The 20,720-nt window shown below is 34.9% G+C and overlaps 1 protein-coding gene across 1 annotated transcript in view; it reads left to right on the top strand.

The window, feature by feature from the left end:
* LOC106062015 (HCS2 neuropeptides-like) overlaps nucleotides 1-20,720 on the top strand; it is a 31,607-nt gene that overhangs the window by 3,362 nt on the left and 7,525 nt on the right. The gene's annotated exons all lie outside the window — the stretch shown is intronic.

Genomic DNA, 20,720 nt, shown 5'->3' with positions numbered 1-20,720 from the left:
GGATACTTTAGAAAGTAGTCCGACAACCATATTCCTACTTCAGTAAACTTCAAGATTCTATGTTCCACCATTTGTTTTTTTGGGCTGTCTTTCTTGTTGTAACTTTCTAGATTTATTCGGAGCAGGTCGAGGTGACTTCTGGGAATGTAGTGGACCTTTACCAAGGCTATTGATTCTAGTCGGCCGTGACTTGATATGCATGTTGCATTCTAGGTCGCGGAAAGCCCAAAACGTGCTTCTGGTGACAAGCATATAGATCAACTTGTGTGGGATTTTAAACTCCCAGTAGAAAAAAAGTACACAAATATCTGGTATCACTATTCGGACATTTCATACACAAAAAGTTGGGTTAAAAATTCAATTATCTATATTTTCAGGGAAAAGCCGCTACGACTATTGTCATTTCATCCCCGGTCACTTCATCCCCGGTCACTTCATCCCCGGTCATTTCATCCCCGGTCACTTCATCCCCGGTCACTTCATCCCCGGTCATTTCATCCCCTGTTCACTTCATCCTCTGGTCACTTCATCCCCCGGTCACTTCATCCCCGGTCATTTCATCCCCTGGTCACTTCATCCCCGGTCATTTCATCCCCTGATATTTTCATCATCTGATAATTTTTATATAACAAATTGTAATTTAAAAAATCATGAAATGAGCAATATTTAATGTATTCATTTTTTATTTAAATGATAAAATTGTAACACGTTAATGTTTAAAAGGAATTAAAGCAAAACTTATACAGGCGACATGATATCACGAGGATGGGTGAACTCCGCCTTTATAAGAAAAAAATAAAACCTTATTTCAAGGCTAAAAATGAAAGTGAAACATATTCGTACTTTCACCACAGCTTGGCCTTTGTCGATAAGTTATCAGCGGCACGGTCACAATTATTATAATCGCACTTCTATCTCTCAAATGATTTCCACTACTTTCACCACACCTTGGCCTTTGATGATAAGTTATCAGCGGCATGATCATAATTATTGTAATCGCACTTCTATCTCTCAAATGATTTCCATTACTTTCACTACACCTTGGCCTTTGATAATAAGTTATCAGCGGCATGATCATAATTATTCTAATCGCACTTCTATCTCTCAAATGATTTTTTACTACTTCCACCAAACCTTGGCCTTCGATCCGGATAATATAATGATATTACAACCCCAACATTCAATAGAAGCGCTATAGCTAAGTACACACCCAGATTTACAATATAATATAAGATTTCTCATTAAGAATACAAACTGGAAGAGGAAACACTGTAAACGCATTAGTAACAAGTCATAAAATGTCAAAAAGCATTCTACGTAATCATATTTATTTATAAAATATTTAATTGGGGATGAAATGACCGGGGATGAAGTGACCGGGGGATGAAGTGACCAGAGGATGAAATGACCGGGGATGAAATGACCGGGGATGAAGTGACCGGGGATGAAGTGACCGGGGATGAAATGACCGGTCACCATTGTGTGGTCTGTCCATCCGTCCGTCACGTTTGATTCGCAAAAAGTAGAAAAGGTATTGAAAATCCGATATCATGATATTCTAGATCTTGCAAAGGTCTGGTGCAACGGCTACTTTCTACTTTTCTGAAATCGAAACGTTTAATTTTCAAATTAAAATACAAGCAGTTTTTTTTTTCATAATAGTACATCATTTTTATAACTATTCACTATAAAATATAAAAATAAAAATTAAAACAAAACCAGGAGGAGATTATATTAACAAGGTGGGAAATTTGTCCGTATAATATATAACATTTATGCAAAATTGTTTTTCTAAAATAATGTCATAACATATATTTGTATTGCCATTTTAAAATGTATTCTGTCATACACAATGCTAGCAATTAAGAAAAATATTTATTTTTGTTTTAAAAGAGATAGAATGCGTTTATTATGTAAAAGTAAAGTTACCCTTTCTGACCTGGCGGTCTATAGGTGTCATCAGTTTCTATGGCCAACGGTCGACAAAGTGATCACGTTATAATAGATCTAAAGTAACAATAATAAATGCGATCGCAAATATTTTAATGAATTGTTTTTGTTCTGCGAAATTTTCATGCTTAAAGCACTTTCTGTGCTTTTGTTGAGCATTTGGGGTGTGGGGGTGGGAAGTGGTATCTTGGAGTCCCATGCTGACTTTAAAAAAAATAAAATATTTTGACACAAAAACGTTGGTCGAGTCTGGATTCGAACTTGAGCTGTGGGGCCTCCATGATGGATGGTCACGAGAGCTATTCAAGCACATGCACTTATAGCGGGTTTTATAGTCTAATGTTAGTTTAAAATTGTTAGCGAACAACCCGATTCTCCACACAAGGCCTATCTCCCCTTAGCATAATACATTTTCTATTTAAACAAAATTAAGTAACTAATTAGTAAATTAGTTGATTCCTTTTTTTTTTAATGCTTCACGTGTTATCATTGACACTGAACCATTTCCCAACGTTTCACTTTGATCTGAGAACGGGAAGTGGGAGAAATAACGTGTTATAGATTCCAACCAGTGTAGTAAATCGTAAATCGAAACCTATTTAATAAACTTGACGTATTCCTGTGTAAACACAGGGGAGCGTGAGCCGCAATCATGCGTCTCCATCGAACTCTGTTCTGGGCAGCCTTCTTCACTGCTCCCATGTCATTCCAAGACTTTCCAGCCTCCTCAGGTCCAGCTCTATTGACTGGAGTTGGGGCTTTTTATTTCAAATACAATAGATGCCCTGATCGCTTTCCTGTCCCCGTCCATTAGAATAAAAACAATGTTTATCATTTTAAAATGTTATTTTGCTCATCTGTTTTTCTTAATTCAGTAGAAGAGATTACATTGCCAAACATACATCAGACAAAACCGTAAGTTCCATGTTTTTCACAACAATTCAGGTTGACAGCGTTCAGAGATTATCATTGTTTAGACTTAACAATTATTAGGTTCTCTATTGTCCTTTGTTGTAGACACGTACGTACACGAACGAGGTCCTTGATATTGGGATTCTTTGGAAAGGATATGTCTTTAGTTTCTATGGAAGCCAAAGGTTCCAAGAAACATAAATGTTTTTGTTGGTGCGTTTACCAGCCGAACCAGCTTGAATTCCTAGTGTAACTGTTTTTATGTACTTGGTTCATTTTTTGAACCATTGTAATTGTAACTGAATCCAAATACAAAAGGAAAAAAAAAAGTTCTATGATTGCTGGAATATATAAATCTGGGAAAATGCAAAAAATTGGTGATCATCTTTATGATTATTTCTCTCTTTTTTTTTTTTTTGCGAAATCAAGAAGCTATACAGTGTCTTACCCTTGTAGTGTGAGCCATATCTAGGTCGTCGACATTTCTTTACCTTTTTCTTTACCTATCCCTTAGTCTGTTGGACCGTTGGGGCACCATGCAAGACTCGTCGACCGTCTTTCTCCATTCCTCCCTGTCTTTTGCCTTAGTTAGAACCTCTTTCAATGGCAGGCCCGTCCATTCTTTTATATTGTCCTGCCATCGCTTTCTCTTTCTTCTTCTTTTTCCTGGTACTGTTCCCTGAGTAAATGCTTTCATTAATGTATCTCTATCGCAATCATGTACTGTACTGATACATCGATGAACTAAAGGTAGTCGAAGATTCTGTGTCAACATTGACTTTTTCTTTTTCAATAGAACAAGGAAAATAACAAGAAACATTTCTTTAAAGTTTTGAAAACATCTATCTCCCTTTATTAAATATCTTATCTTATGAAATACAGACGTTACTTCTTATCTTATAAAATACAGACGTTACTTTAAAAAAAAAAGAAAGATGATTACGTCCTACGCATGTTCCTAGGTCAAATTAGTCATGCATGTTAATGACCTAAATTCTGCCAAGTCATTGGTTTTCATGGCTGGCTCAGGCAACCCATTCCATGCTCTAATAGCACTAGGGTAGAAGGAGTATTTGTACAAATTTGTCCTAGCATATGGAACGAGGAATGTGCCTTTATCTTTGTGTCTTTCTGAGTATTTTATTAAATTTTGTTTTTGTATTTGAAAATTATTGTTTAATGTTTTATGTATAATTGCTGTAAATGGCTACTTTACTTTTAAGTCTTCTATCCTGAAGAGTTACTAAATTTACGGTGGGTTTCTAAATTTAGTAATTTTACTGAAGGTGTAACTCTAATCAAATGTGAATATTCGTTTGTTATGAATCTCACTGATCTATTTTATGTCTGTTCCAGTTTCTTAATGTTTTCTTGAGTTGAGGGGTCCCAATCAGAGGATGCATATTCTATGATTGGCGTAACCAAGGTTAAACTACATTTTAGTTTTATGTTCTTATTTGATTTGTAGACATTTTTTTTAATATGATGGTGGTCTATTATTTTTTATTCTATTTATTTCTTGTAATGCCTCACTATTGCAAGGCGTCTAACCAATGAGCTCTACGTAATCAAGTCCTATTAACAGCCTGGCTAATGAGTTCTACACAAGACGTTGCACAAATTGTTCATGTGCGTCTATTTCATCAGTCAACTTTCGACTGAATGCAAAGAAACATTTGAGTAGAATGCGGGGATTCCCGCTGAGCCGTGCTCAATACGTAATCCACATTTAATTATAAGAAGATTATATCTGAAAAACAGTTTATCAAAAATGTTCATTATTTGGCCCCGAACCCCACTGAAGAAGCTTACAGCGCTCTCCCAGACCCCCAAGCTTGCAAGAGAAAGACTGTTTTTTTTTCTGTTTTTTTCGCCGAAGATTGAGAAACAGTCTTATTTTATTCTCATATATCGAATATATATATATATATATAAAAACAACACAAGACACAGATATTTTACAAAGAGAATTAGATGAATTACAGAAATGGGAATCAAATTGGAGCATGTCTTTCCACCCAGAAAAATGTCAGTTGTTAAGAGTAACAAAAAAACTAAAACAAATTAATTCCACTTATCTTATTCATGGCAAACCAGTAACACAGACTAAAAACGCAAAATACCTAGGTGTTATAATAAATGAAAAACTGTCATGGAATCCACATATTTATGAAACTACAAAAAAATCAAACAAAGCATTAGGATTTATTAAAAGAAATTTCTATAAATCAAATAAGAACATAAAACTAAAATGTTATTTAACCTTGGTTAGGCCAATAATAGAATATGCATCCTCCGTTTGGGACCCCTCAACTCAAGAAAACATTAAGAAACTGGAACAGACACAAAATAGAGCAGTGAGATTCATAACAAACGAATATTCACATTTGACTAGAGTAACACCTTTAGTAAAATCACTAAATTTAGAAAGCCTTCAGGACAGAAGGCTCAAAAGTAAAGTAGCAATCATACATAAAACACTGAACCATAATCTTCTAATACAAAAACAAAATTTAATAAAATACTCAGAAAGACACAAAGATAAAGGCACATTCCTCGTACCATATGCTAGGACAAATTTGTACAAACACTCCTTCTTCCCTAGTGCTATTAGAGCATGGAATGGGTTGCCTGAGCTAGCCAGGAAAACCAGTGACTTGGCTGAATTTAAGTCATTGGTTAATATGCATGACTAAATGCATGACGCGTAGGATGTAATCATCTTCTTTTCTGAAGTAACGTCTGTATTATATAATTTAAGATATATATATATATATATATATATATATATATATATATATATATATATATATATATATATATATATATGCTGTACGCACGTTTATGCATAGGGTTAGGGTTTACTGGGCGTTAGGGTTAGGGTTTGGAAAAAAATCGCCCCCCCCCCACTCCAAAGTTCTGGATCCGCCAGTGTTTAAGAGACCTGCTTAACATTCTCTGCGGGTAACATCATCTTACACTTTGGTCTGTCAAATCAACGACAGAGATAAAAGTTCAAACCATGCAACGTAATACGGATGACGTAAAGTTATTTCTAAAAATAAAAACATGACATCATATACCTTGATACTGTTGACAGCCTTTTTTGTATACCCAGTTCACTAATATCTCTTAACTCCCTTAGCAAGCTAAAAATAAACTGGTCAAAAACTCAAACGCTCCAAACTCAGTGGCACGTGACACGATCATTAGCATGACGGATCGACCAACGGAATCAGACAACAGAATGTGTTGATGGAAAAAAATAAAACACCAAGAACGATGCGGTGGACCAATCGTGACGTGAAAGAGAAAAGATCGAATTAGGGATTGAACTAACCGCCAAATGGTGTTGAAAAGAAACACCCAAAATCAGCTTCTAAAAATATTTAAAGATAAAGAACCAACAAAAAATAAAATACTCATTTAAATATCATTGATGATCGCGTTGGTTCCCTGTACGCATACACTCAGGCCATCCAGACATTTTGAAATGCGACTCTTTGTAGCAGACGAGATGTCCGCACGGTGAAATCATTGAACAAAAAACTAAAACAAAATTTGAAAAGGGACAACAAAAAAAAAACACAGAAAAACTCAAAAGCAGCTAGGGCAGCGGGCATTAATGGTTTGATTTAATTTTGTTAGCACACTGAGTTGAACTGAATGTTTTACATGACAATAGAACGATACATTAGTCCACTGGCGTGGCGGGGGAGGGTGTGGCGGTGAAGCGGGGAGATGGGGGAGGCGCATTTATTTAAAACAGCAGTAAAAAAAAAGATAGATGAACTGCTAAATGGAAATAATGTTCACTTCTTCCATATTTGATAGTAAATTAAATCGTCGTAGTTGGCAACACGGTGACCTGCAGAGTTTATATAGTATTTTATTTTATTCCAAGCACTCGCGGTCATTTATTTTTAACTACTATCAAATCTATTGTATGTATATATGCGATTACTAACTCATTAAAATACTTTCCTAGTAACATGAGAGCATGTAACGGGTTGCCTGAATCAGCCTGGAGAAACCAATCACTTGGGTTATGTACGGCTAGGTATGCACATGGACACCACAAAGTTGAAGAAACGTCCGCCATTTTGAAGATTAAACAATGAGAAAATTGGAAAATTCTTCAACTTTATTTGTGTTTTTCTCACTGATTTCTAGGCCATTCATTGATGAAATTCAAATTAAAATGAAGCAAAATAAGATTTTATATGCATTATAGGAATTGACTGAAACGCCTATTGCAGTATTCCCTAAAGTTCGTTTATTATTTTCAACAATTATTCATTTTTTAAGGGGGGGGGGGAGGGGTACCTAGATTTACGAAAATTATTGAAGGGGTACGCATATTTGGTATATGTTGAAAGTTTGGGAAACACTGGCCTAGTGGATAGCAAGTTTGTATAATATTTCAACATTAGGGTTCAATTTAGTTAGATTTAATCTATCATAACTTTTCGATTAGATGATGTTGGTTTTAAATTTGAAAATTAGGAAATTTCATCCAATCTATTGTATGCTTCATTACTTAATCCTCACAAGAAACTTTGAGATTATGCCTTCGTTTTGATCAAGCCTTTCGACAACTATCATTCTTCATTGTGAAGGAGCAATTGATCAAAGTTTCAGGCAATGAGCAGTTCTTTATGGATTTCTTAATTCATAACAAAAAGAAAGCATGATAATAATAACACAATATTATCGGGCAAGGTTAACTAGTCCAGCTTTTTTTTTTTAGAAGTATGTCTTTGGAAATTAATTACATAAGAACCTTTCAGTTTCTTAACTCCTCTTACCATTACACCTTTGAACTGTATTGTTGTTTAGAGAAATGTTTACTATGATATCAGATGTGTGTGGCTTTTAATAGTGCAGTTTTCTGGATTTTGATATAGACCTAAGAAAAAATATTGTAAGACACTCACAAAACTCTTTTCTTTTAGGATCTTTAATCAAACATTTTGTTCTACTGTTCTGAACTAAAAGTGTTGAAAATAGGCTATTTCAAATCTCAATCTATTTTATCTTGTTGTCATTGTCTCAAATGATGTTCCAGGTTAGATAGTTTCATTGTAACATAGCTTAAAACTTTGTTACAGAAAAAGCACATATGAAATGACTTGTTCGACAAGGACGAATACAACAAATGACTAGTAACCAACACTGTACTTTCTACAGTTCTTTTTAACAAGGCCATGTACAATGTTACTTTCATGTATTTAAAATAAGATGTTAAAATTTTAAAATAAAAAAAAACTAATTAGACTAAGAGAGTTACAATTGAAAGGATTAACTAAGGTAAAATCATTAATCGGAAATGAAATTGAAAGTCATTACATGCTTAAATGAGATCCACTATAGTAGACCCCCATTTAGAGGTCATAGACCCCCAATTTATTTTTTCACTTCCGTAGACCCCTTGGAAGTCCTCGTAGATCCCTGGGGGTCTATATAGACCACTTTGGGAATCACTGCTCTAGACTAACGATAATAGGTCTGTGTGATTGGAAATATGTTTGTAATTGTTTTTGTTTGGCGCAACTTTCATAGTTTTATCATGATCAGTGGGCTTATGGTCCAGTCACTTTTGTGGACCGGTTGGAGGGGAGGGGGGATCTGGGTGAGGGTTTCCGTGCTGCCTTTTCAAAAGGAATTTTTAAAATAAGAGTAACAAATAAGAATAACAATTAACAAATAAGAATAACAAAATAAAGTTGCTTGAGTCTGATTCGAACTAGAGCCCCCACGATGTAAGGCCGGCGTGTTTGCTACTCAGCCATTCTAATAACTATACCACTCAGTGTTTCCCAAACTGTGTCTCGCGGAACCCTAGTGTTTGGCTGCGTAGCCACGGGACATACTGCGTTCCTCATTAATCTTCGGACTCGAAGACAAGCCTTATTATTTGTAATTCGCGAGGCCTGAATAAGTGTTCCACGAGCTACTGGAATAATTAACTAGTAGGCCACCACGTGAACTAATCTCCCTAAAAATAATCAAAGTATTCCGCTTAATACTCGGAATGTGCGAAGTGTTCCTTTGAGGAAAAAAGTTGGGGAAAAACTGACCTAAACAAATATTATTAGTCTACTTTTTAAAATGTATAGCGAACGACCTAATCCTCTAGGCTCTACACAAGGTTTATATTTCCTTAGCTTAGTACATGTTCTATATAAAAGAAAATTTATTCATTGCGACTAAATGATTAACAAATTCGTTAATTGTTTTTGATTCATGCGTTGCTTGACAAAGAATAATTGTGCAAAGTTTCAACTTGATCGGAGAAAGGGTAGACAAAATAACGTGTACAAGATTCCACCCAGAGAGGCAGTGAGTTGATAGAAGCTTGGTAAAAAAAAAAGAAATTTATATAAAAATACTTTAAAAAAAAACCACCAAAGCTTATGTAAGGGGGATAACTCCATATTTACAATATATCAATAATGTAGAATTATTTCCATTTTTGGAAATAAAAGAAAGTAAATAATTACCATCAATTAATGGCTAATTGGCTAATTTCTAATAGATACATGTTTTCTTAGCTACATAAATAGTCATGTAAAGTTTCAGCTTGATCTGATCATGAGTGTGGTTGAAGTAGCATGTTCAAAATGTGTACTAGACAGACAGTGTGTGTGTGTGTGTGGATATGAGCTTTGTAAAAAAAAAAAAAAGATCCCAATGTAATAGTATCCTCATACTCAATAACGACTTCATGATTCAAGCAAGAGTGTATTGAGTAATAACACTTAATACTTGAACGTCTGTCTAGTTAAAGGTAATAAACGAGTATCTTTCTTTGTGCCTCTGCTAGTTTCACTGTCTTGTTTGACATTGCCTGTTCACCTTGGGTCAAGACGGTGAAAAGCACGAGAAACCTCGGACACAGAAAGAGGAAGTAAGAATGACTAAATTGACTTTTGGTCAGTAGTCACTTTGGGCCATGGTAGCTACGAAACTGTTTTGCGAAATGTATTTTCTAGTGTATTCTATCTAGATGAGGTTTGACTGGCAAGCACTGTGTACAATCGTACGGCCTCTTTTATTTGAAATTAATTATTACGTTATGATTCAAGCAGTGGCGTAGCATGATACCTGTGGGCCCGGGTTCAAGAATATATTGGTGGGCCCCCTTCCCCAATAAGACGAATACAATGAATGACAAAACAATTGAGTAATCTAAAGTATTGGTACATTGACCAAAAGACAACCCAATGCAAGTAGAGTAGCTTCTTAATAATCTTATTACGTTTGAAGCAGGACTCCAACGTGAATTAAAAGTCAATGTTTGTACAATTTTTGAACAGAATGAAACGAGTTAACGGAGTTTCAAATATATACAGAAATGTTTTATGAGTCCACATTGACATTCCTAAAACACTTCTAGGTGTCACGCTTGGAAACATTGATACAAACTAGTATCTCGCTCTACCTCCATTATTTAACAGTAAATAGATCGAATATTTATTTACCAAACATTCCTCTGGCCTTCTAAGTAGCAAAGTAAGAACTGCATTGCCCAATAGATCTATTATCTCGTTTTGAATCTGTTGGGCTTTGATTCCCTGTCAAATTTGAATATTCATAGCGATTTTCTGATGTTTTTGTAGAAATATAAGGCGTTAAATTTCTTTAAGAGCTATTAACAAAGTTTCAAACAAATACTAAGCATTGATCAGAGAATGACACTATTCCATGATCCATTTAGTTATCTATCTTCTAGATCTTGTTCTAAAGCTGCTCCCCAAGTCGGTTTCCTCATTCATTGCAATAGCACAAACCTATTCAAATTTAACGATTCCTATGTTAACACTCTGATGTTTCTTTGGCCTGCTAAATCTATAATGTAATTTTTATTTTGTTTAGATCTCATCTCCTTTTTATTCTTATATAATGATTACGTATTGATTGAATGTCTTACACTATCTTACAATGTAAACTTCTTCGGATTCAATAGTTGTTTTTTTTATGTCAGACTAATTTTTTTTTAATGTCTGACTAATTTTTTTTTTTGTCAGACTACCAGATTATACTTTCACTTACAATAGCGCACAAGACAAACAGGTTAACGCATCCAGATTGAGCAGTCAAGGTTATTGAGAAGTTGTTTATAGTTTATGATCAAACACACTGTTCATTGTATTATACCCGATGGAGTTCATCAATTATAAGGTCATAGTCGCAGACATAGGAGCATTAGCGAGTGGTCAAAACATGATCAGTTTTTTTATGCTCGTTACAAAGAAGGGAAATCCAAAATTGTTCATAGTTAATGATTTTGTTGGTGCGTTTACCAGATGACAGATCAGTCTGAACGCTATGATTGGGAAAAAAACAACATGTTCAATTCGTATAAAAAAAAAGGATGATATTACATATTTTAAATACAAAACAAAATAAAAACATATTGAGCTTTGCAAAAATTGAATAATTTGTAGCTGTATCGAAATTTTAATTAGTGACAATCAGGACTATCCCTGTTTCTTAACCAAACTCTCCCCACCCCACCCCCCATTCCTGTACTACTACCAATTGTTTTATGATCAGACAAGAAAAAAAAAGAATGGGACGATATGGAAATGATTGTCACTTAGAGCTAACGATTAGGGCTAGCCCACCATTACAATGTACAAAACTTAACAGAAATCAAATCCGTACATTGAAGCATCAAACACTGGTTTTGTAGTTAACATACATTTGGATACAACGTTCAGGATATTTTAAGGGAGCTTTTTTTAAATTCAATTTTTTAAATCGGTTTTTACAAAAGTTAATTTATTTTTTCACATTGGTGTCACCCCCCAAGTTCTCAACAAGTCAAGAGTCATGGGCCCAAGCGCTGTGGGCCCCTAATGGTCGTGGGCCCGGGTTCATTGAGCCCCTTCGCGCCATGTATGCTACGCCACTGGATTCAAGTATGTTCAGACTAACGCGAATTCTATAGGACGATAAGAAATAGAAAACTTTTTAGCGGCCTCCGAAAGGGGAATAGCCACGATTAGTTTTGTGTTGTTTGTCCGTCCGTCCCGTTTCGATTGCAAAATACTAGAAAAAAATCCAAAAATTGGACATCATGATATTTGAAAGTTTTGATGGAAAGGCTACTTTTTTTTTTGAAAGCAAAACGTTTAATTTTAAAATTAAAATATACAAATTTTAAATGAAAATAAAAATTCACCATTTTTTACAACTATTCACTATTAATAGTAAAGAATAAGGGAGACCACATTTGCAAAGGATGAAACTTTCGATGTATTTTAAAAATGTATTTGAAAACTTAAAAAAAAAATGAAGTTGGTTGTTGTGCTGGCCACATCGCACCCTGCTCGTTAACAGTTGGCATGAGAATCAGATGACCTTAACATCACCTGACCTAGAAATTGCAAGGTCTGAAAGGGAAACTTTTATTGACGACACGCAATGAAATAATCCAGAAAATGTATTATGTAGTAAAAAAAAAAAAGTAAAATCTTTGTTACATGATACCAACATTTGCTATTGTCACCAGCGGTAACTTTAAATATGTTGCGCACCTGTAGATAATACTTTTAGTGGAATTACCATTGCGCTCAATTCAAATTGATTACCAATCTTCCAAGCGATTGCGCATGTCTAAACGAGATCTCGTTTTGGTTATACAGATAAACACGAGAATCCTGGACACGCCTTTAACTAAGCCATGGATACCACGTGATATCACGTGACACAATTGCTGTTTAGAAGACATCTAAACAGAAAGTAAGAAATAGAAAAAAGATTTATTTCTTTTTTTTTTTTTACTACACTATCTATTATGTATGCTTCTTGAGAGCTTCTTGCCCCGAAATCCCAGATGGCCCATTTACTGTAGACTTAATTCAATGAATGAAATCAACACTCTTAACAATTTCTTCTCAGACTTGTAGAAACTCATCACAAGCAATATCTGTCGATTATTTATTCATAAAGAAATTGATACATGCGTTCTCAAACAACTTACATTATCTTTTTGTCATCAGAGTTTCTCTCCCTTGCATTTAGTTTAACACCATGTACTTTGTCTTCTTACAAATGTTTTGCTTGCGTCTAGAGTGGATCCAGAGTCCCTGGGTGCGTGTGTAGGAGGGAGGAGGGGTGTAGGAAGCTGATTAAAAAAAAACAACCTAACCTTCTATATTCCAATTATATCGACGTACACAGGGCCGGACTTAAGCCACTGCAACCTATGCGGTCGCAGTGGGCACCGCATTTTCATGGGCCTCACATTATTTCTTGGAGTAAATTTTTAATTTAAACCATTATAACATAAATAATAACAGGGTTTCCGCTGCCTCCTGATTTTCCATGTCCTACTGGAAATCTCTGTAAATTGCACAATAAAAAAAAAAAGTCCTGGAAATCTCCTGAAATTATTAAAATCTCAATTGTCATTTCGGAGTTCTAATCCTATCATTTGATACAAATTTATTGCAAATACGAATGTATTTTCTAATACAATATCTTAATTTTGAGGTTATGCTTATACCTACTCAGACTGGGCCCCGCGCAATCCCTTTCGCATAGGGACCCGCAATTGTTAGGACCGGCCCTGGACGTATATATACAATGTTCAATATCTATTTTAAAATTCTCATTTTCTTAGTGGAGATTTTCACGAGAAACTAAGCAATGTCAAGGACGCTGAATAGAACTGCACTATTGCCAACTAAATCAAGATGAATTGAGCTCAAATGTTAACACTATCTCTATGCCTGGCAGTTGATCATTGTATCAAATCTTCTTAATTACCTCTAGTCAGCTGACCATTTCTTTTAAAACGTGTACACCTATTCCTTCTTCCTTAGTGCAATTAGAACATGGAATGGGTTTGCCTGAATCAGCCATGAAAACTAATGACTTGGCGGAGTCGTTGATTAATATGCAGGACTAGATTGACCTAAGGACACTCGTGGGACATAATCATTTTCTTTTTGATGTAATGTCTTTACTTTTATAAGAAGATTAGTCTCAAATCCTAGAGTGATCGTTCTTTGATTCCTCCACGTTTACATTCTTTTGTGCTATACATTAAAGAAAACATTTGATGCACAAAAATAATCTCGTACCTTTTAAAAATACTTCCTTTATTTCGTACTCCGGATACACCAGAAAGTTATCTATTTATAGTGCTTGGAGAAAGTTATTTTTAAAACATCTACTGAAAGAAGTCGAAACACGTCTTGACCCGCACCAGTTCGCTTACAAACCGTCAAGAAGGTGCAATACTATTCATGCTGAATTGTCTATACCACCATCTTGATACTCAGAGACACTACGCCAGAGTATTATTCGTAGATTTTTCATCCGCATTTAACACCATCCAACCACATCGCATGATACAAAAACTATCTGAAATGAACGTTAGCAAAAACATACAAGCCTGGATTTTAAACTTTCTTTTCAAACGCCCACAATATATAAAAGTGAGCGGGCATGTGTCAGGCACGAGAGAGCTTAGCACTGGAGCGCCGCAGGGGTGCGTCCTGTCACCAGTGGTGTATGCCTTATACACAAATGACATTCAGAGCCTATCAGCTGACACTCTCATCATAAAATTTGCTGACGACACAGCAATCATTTCCTTATTGCAGGTGACGAAAATCTGTACCATTCAACAATTAACACTTTTTACCAATGGTGTATAGATAACTTTCTAATTTTAAGTATTCAGAAAACTAAAGAAATGATAATTGATTTTAGGAAACATTAAGGCCATCTTGCAGAAATTCAGATAAACAATCAAACCATAGAACAAGTCCAAGAATATAAATATCTAGGAACAACCATCAACAACAAACTGAAATGGAGTGAACACTGTCAAAACCATTATATCAAAATTCACCAACGACTATTCTATCTTAGAAAGCTAAGGAAATTGAACATCGACAAAACAATCATTAAACCATCAGCAGTCTAATTAACTTTGCCATTACCTGCTGTTATGGTAACACTTCACTGGCACAAAGGCTTAGACTAAATAGACTAATTAAAAAAGCATCGTATATCACTCGAACACAGCTATCATCTCTTGAAGAGCTTTTTCATGAAAGATGCCTTTCCAAAACACTCACGATTCTTAAAGATAAAATCACTGCTACATAAGATCTGAACAAAGTGGTCGTCTCCTTTCCATTAGAACTAAAACAGAAAGATTTAAAAACTCCTCCGTCCAACTTTCGGTCAGAATGTTACAAGATCATCTGCCGTCATCGAGAAGTACATAGAAGTCTAATTTATAAAGCGCTGGTTATGAATGTGTATGTGTTACATGTGTGAATGTTGTTCGTATTTGCATCTATATTGTTATTGTACAGTAGTTAGGCTGCGGTTGTCAATTGTAGTCAAACTGAATTTCCATTTGATTGGATCAATAAAAATTATCTTATCTTATCTTTTTCCGCCATGTATGAAAATCTCATAAAATGTTTTGTACTAAGAAGATAAAAGAACTGGAATTCGTGCATTCAGAGTATAAAAAAAAATTAGACTTTCAGATTCATGTACAGTTAAGTTTTTACAAAGATTTTATCAATTACTTTGTTTGTCTGTCTGTCTGGTAAAAAGTTTGAGAATGTTATTTCTCCCACCGCTATTCACGGATCAAGTTGAAACTTTGCACAATTATTCATTTTCTGTAGCAACATAAAATCAATCAATAAAATAACCAATTATTTAATCAATTAGTCGTAACGAATTAACTTTATTTTTAATATAAATGTACTAAACTAAGGGGAGATAAGCCATGTGCAGAGAATTAGGACGTTCGCTAAAAATGTTAAACAATAGACTTTTTAGACTATAAAGCCTTCTATTTTTATAAGTAGTTGAATGGCTCAGTTGCTATCGCGTTGGGCCTTTTTTCATGGAGGCTCGAGACCTGGAGCTCGATTTTAGACTCGAGAAGCATTTTTTTTAAATGTTTGGACCAAGGCTCATTGAGCGCTCTATAAGCACTCAACAAAAAAAAACAAAAAAAAAGATTTAATATAAATATTTCCAATTATACAATAGTATTACTGTTAGTCTAGATCTATTTTAAAAAAAAATAATTACATGATAATTTTTAAAAAATCGATGCAATTTTACTCAAAAAAAAAAGTATTTTTTTTTAAAGTATGTTTATAGTTAACTTGTATTGTTCTCTATTTTATAGTGTTATTATATGATTAAATTAGAAAAATGATTGGAGTCAATGAAGTGTTATCCTACATCTATTTACACCTATACAATCCGTACACACTTACACACTTAATACACACCTTCACACCCCCTACACACCTACACATTTTATACACACCTACACTGTTTACTTCTACACGCTCCAAACACATTTCATACGCACTTACTGACTTCGTACACATCTACACACTTCGTACACACCTACACATTTTATAGATACCTACACACTCTGTACACACTTACACACTCCCTAGACACTAAAAAAGACACCTACAAATTTTATACAAACCTACACACTTTATTCACACCTTCACAGTTCATACACACCTACAAACTTTAAACACATCTCATACACACCTACACACTTCATACACACCTACAAACTTTATACACACTTCGTACACACCTACACACTTTATGCACACTTGCACACTTTCTATCAATCAATCAATCAATCAATCTATCTATCTATATATCTATCTATCTATCTATCATCTATTTATTTATCTGACAATATTTTTACATTTTTTGTTGATCATTGAATAATTTACAAAACTCGGAAGCTAATACTTCCATGTTTGTGTCACGAGAAGTCGATGCTATATACAAAATAAATTACTGATTTAAATACTTCGTACATTGTCACCAACACTACGATGGTTGCCTGTCGTGCGGTCTGCGCGCTGGACTATCGTTTGGATTTATCGATGGTCCCAGTTTCAAACCCTGCCCGCTCCCATCCCCCGTCGTCCTGTGGGAGGTTTGGACTAGGAAGTAAACTATCTTCAGCTCTGAAGGAACATCCGAAACATGTAAAACATTTTACAAACAAACAAAACAACATCAAATTGTATTTAAATAATCCATATAAAATACATAATAAAAGGAATTACTGGTACACACAAACTCACAGGAAGCACTGAGGGTCTGACGTATTTCCGTAATTGTCAAAAATAATATTTGAACAAAATATGTTCTCAAGTATCTCTTAAAAAAAAAGATAATAAAATTAGTTTGTGTTACACACTAAACTCAAATGAAGCCCTGTGAGTCAGTCATATTCAAACATTACGGTACAAACATACACACACGTTGTCTTTCATTTGGCAAATGGAATTATTGTATTATTATGTGTGTTTGCTGAAGAAGATAAAATAATTTAAAATAATTCACACTTGAGAAGGTCTCCATGACCATCAAACAGTTTTGTTGCTACTGGAGATTTCATAAAATGGAGGCCAAACAAGTTGTTTAGTGTGTGTGTGTGTGAGGGGGTGTACAGAATAGGGAAGTGTTGATAAAGTTTTAAAAGCATGTAATAATTTGTTACCCCCTGCTCCACCCCTTTTTTTTTTTTTTGCTCTGCAGAATCAAATAAAAATAAAAATGTAAAATTTGTCTTTCCTACATGTCATTAGAGTGAAAATTCCCCAATATTTGACAATTCACTTGTTTTAAAAATGGTTTTAGTGTATGAAAAAGCATTGGCATATTTTATTTATAAAAAAAATAGCACTATATAGGTGAGGGTAAAATGAGATTTTCCAATAGCGCTGTTAGCTTTTGACATTTAAACGTGACAGACAAAAAAAAATAAATAAAACTAAAAGCCGCTGTAGGACTGCTAAAATATCTGCATAGTAAATTAGATTACACTTTTCAGTAATGATAATAATAGTATTGGCATTAGATTCGGCTCCAACGATTAAGGATGGTGCAATGTTTCACATGACTACGCAAACCCAGTTGTGCCCTACATATTTTGTCTCATGTTGACAGAGCCGTTGTCCGCCGTGAATCTAATAAAGTATTCTTATCGCCTTCTGCGCCTGTCTTTGGTAAGAGCTATTGTTTGGTCCACATATGTGTGGTGTTAAAAAATATTGCATTTTCAGTAGAAGGAGATTTTTGTTTTTTTTCTAAGGCGATGCTCTAAGGCAGCGGTTCTCAACCTTTTAGGCTCGGCTACCCCTTTTTACAATCCCCCACTCTGACGCGACCCCCCACCCCACAGAAATAGAAGAATAGACCAAAAAAATCCATTTTTTCGATGTTCTTAGGCGACCCCTGGCAAATCGTCAATCGACCCCCAAAGGGGTCGCGACCCACAGGTTGAGAACCCCTGCTCTAAGGCGATGCTCCTCTTTCCATGGGTGAAGATGTTGTACAGTCCATGTGTTTCTATGGGCAACGGTTAACGTGTTTAAAAACAAATTGACAAACGAGCTAGAGGTTATAAAGCAAAGCTGATAGAATTAGAACACGACAATTATCTATAGATTATGGCCCCTGTAACACTTGAACCAATATGTATGTATATATTTATATATAGAGCAATTATTTTGCTTTTCATAACAAATGAATGAAAATCCTTTAAAAAACAAACAGAGCTTATCTAAAGGGGGAAGAGCTCTGACCTTAAAACTAGATCTACTAGTAATGTAATGTTTTTTCCTTTATTCGATATCAAGCAAAATAATTAATTACCAATAATTAATTGACTAATCGAGTATTTTTTGTTTATTGATTCATACTCTGTTTGGTACAATAAATAATTGTTTAAAGTATCACTTTGATCGGAGAATGCGTGAGGGAGAAATAATGTTAGCAATCATTTAGGGGGAATAAACCCCCAAAAATTTAGCCATATCTGTAAATGCTGGAGTATTAGTTTCCCTTGTTGCTATTAAACATAATAATGAATTTCCAGTAATTAATTGTCTAATTGCTTACTTTTTTTTTTAATCATTTCTTGTCTATGTCAATGAATAATTGTGCGAAGTTTCATCATGATCCGAGAATGGGTGTGGGAGAAATAACGTGTACACTTTTTTTTTTACCAGACAGACAGACAGACAGACAGAGTGAGTTGATATAAGCCTTGTAAAAATGAACATTTTTGACCCCATTCCATGACATGAGGGAACCGGGGAGGAAGAAGTCATGTTCAGAGAATTTGCAAACATAACTTTTAGAGTCGGCTCTCAACTGGAAACTTTGGAAGGGCATCATCGTCAAGAGAGAAACATTTTAACAGAGACCACGAGAAGCATATGTCAGCAGATATATTGGACTTTATAATATTCCCATCATAGGCCTCTATGTCTAGACTTAGAAGACGATGCGCAAATTGTTATTGAACATTAATTTATTAAACTCTTGAATAAATAGGGCCTACATGCGGAAATACCCGAAGACGCAAACTGTTCAAGATAAATATTGTGTAATCCTCTAGCCAAATTTAATTTCATTTTTTTTTCAATACTTTGACAATTATAACGATCAAACGAGTTTTTTCAGTGCGGCCAATGAGCTAGTATAGCTTTTCCCAACTATATACATCAACTGTCAAATATTTTTGGAAAGTCGTTAGAGCATTTTTCGAGAATCATGTCCACCTAACTTTTTTAAGCCCATGAATGTGCGACCTGAATAGAGGAATTGTAAAAAAAAGGGTGATCTGCCACTTGTGCAAATGTTCCGCAAACCATGTCCTCTACATAACAGCAAGAGCTTAGTTTAATATAAGCCTACATCTGTCGAGATTTTAGATCTGGGTATTACCTACATTAAATCTCCGACCGAGACTTACCAAGCTTAAGAATAACCCTCGGATTTTAAACTGCTAAAACCTAATGCTGAAATAATCTTCTTGCCTCTAATTTAACACAGTTTGAAAGCACATATATATATATATATAATTTTCACTTGGACAAACTCCTAAGAGCATCATTTTCAATTTTTGATTTCTATCTGTGAGTGCGTTTGAGTATGTGAGTGTGTGTGTATTTCTTGTTTATAATAAAATGAAATCAACTTTGCGAGCTTGTATCTGGCCAATCACTGTACGCTTGTCAACTTTGACTTCAACATGTAATCCATTAAAAGGGGGGAGAGGGTTTCTGATTTCTTTTTTTTTTTTCTTTTCGGCTAGCAGGACAATAAATGGGGGGAGGTGGGCGTGGGGCTTTAATTGCAATTTCATTTAACTCCATCTTGTGTTTTCACTTTTCTTAAAGCAATATTTTTTCTCTCTCTCCGCACGATATGAGAGTTCCTACAAAGGGGGATCACCCTCACTTAACCCCGGGGTATCAGTTGTCAACTCAGCTTATAGACAGGGCTCACATTTGTGCTAAGTTTATTGTGACCGCTGCTCTGACGTTTCAAATGAGTCATAATTTTATATTGACGAGAGGGCGTGTAGAGGAAAAGAAAAATTCAAGCGTGTCTCGATTTTATTTTCTTTCGTTTCAAATTGATTTTTTAAGTTTGACTTTTTTGAAGTAAATATAAAACTTGCAAGTTTAAGAAAACAAAACTTTAATTTGATGGATATTTCTTTATTTTTATCCACTAACATTTAGCACAAGGACAAAAAGATTTGATTTATTCTTTTTGTTTTTTTTAATTGTGTTTTTGAAATGAAGGAGAAAGTATGACTTGAGTTGGGGAAAGTAAAGACGGTTGGTAGTGACACCCTCGTTAACCTTGGGCCACAGAAACAGATGACATTTACATCATCTGCCCTATAGATCGCAGGGTCTGAAAGGGGGACTATGCTCTTTTTACCTCGTATTTCAACTTATTTAATCTTAGTGTTGTTACATTAAACTGCAGAGAATATATAAGTTAGCTCTGTCAGTATA

Source organism: Biomphalaria glabrata, chromosome 11 (assembly GCF_947242115.1).
Source record: "Biomphalaria glabrata chromosome 11, xgBioGlab47.1, whole genome shotgun sequence".
Classification (NCBI taxonomy): domain Eukaryota; kingdom Metazoa; phylum Mollusca; class Gastropoda; family Planorbidae; genus Biomphalaria; species Biomphalaria glabrata.
Note: the sequence above shows the minus strand (reverse complement) of the source record. Positions and strands in the feature narration are given on the sequence as shown.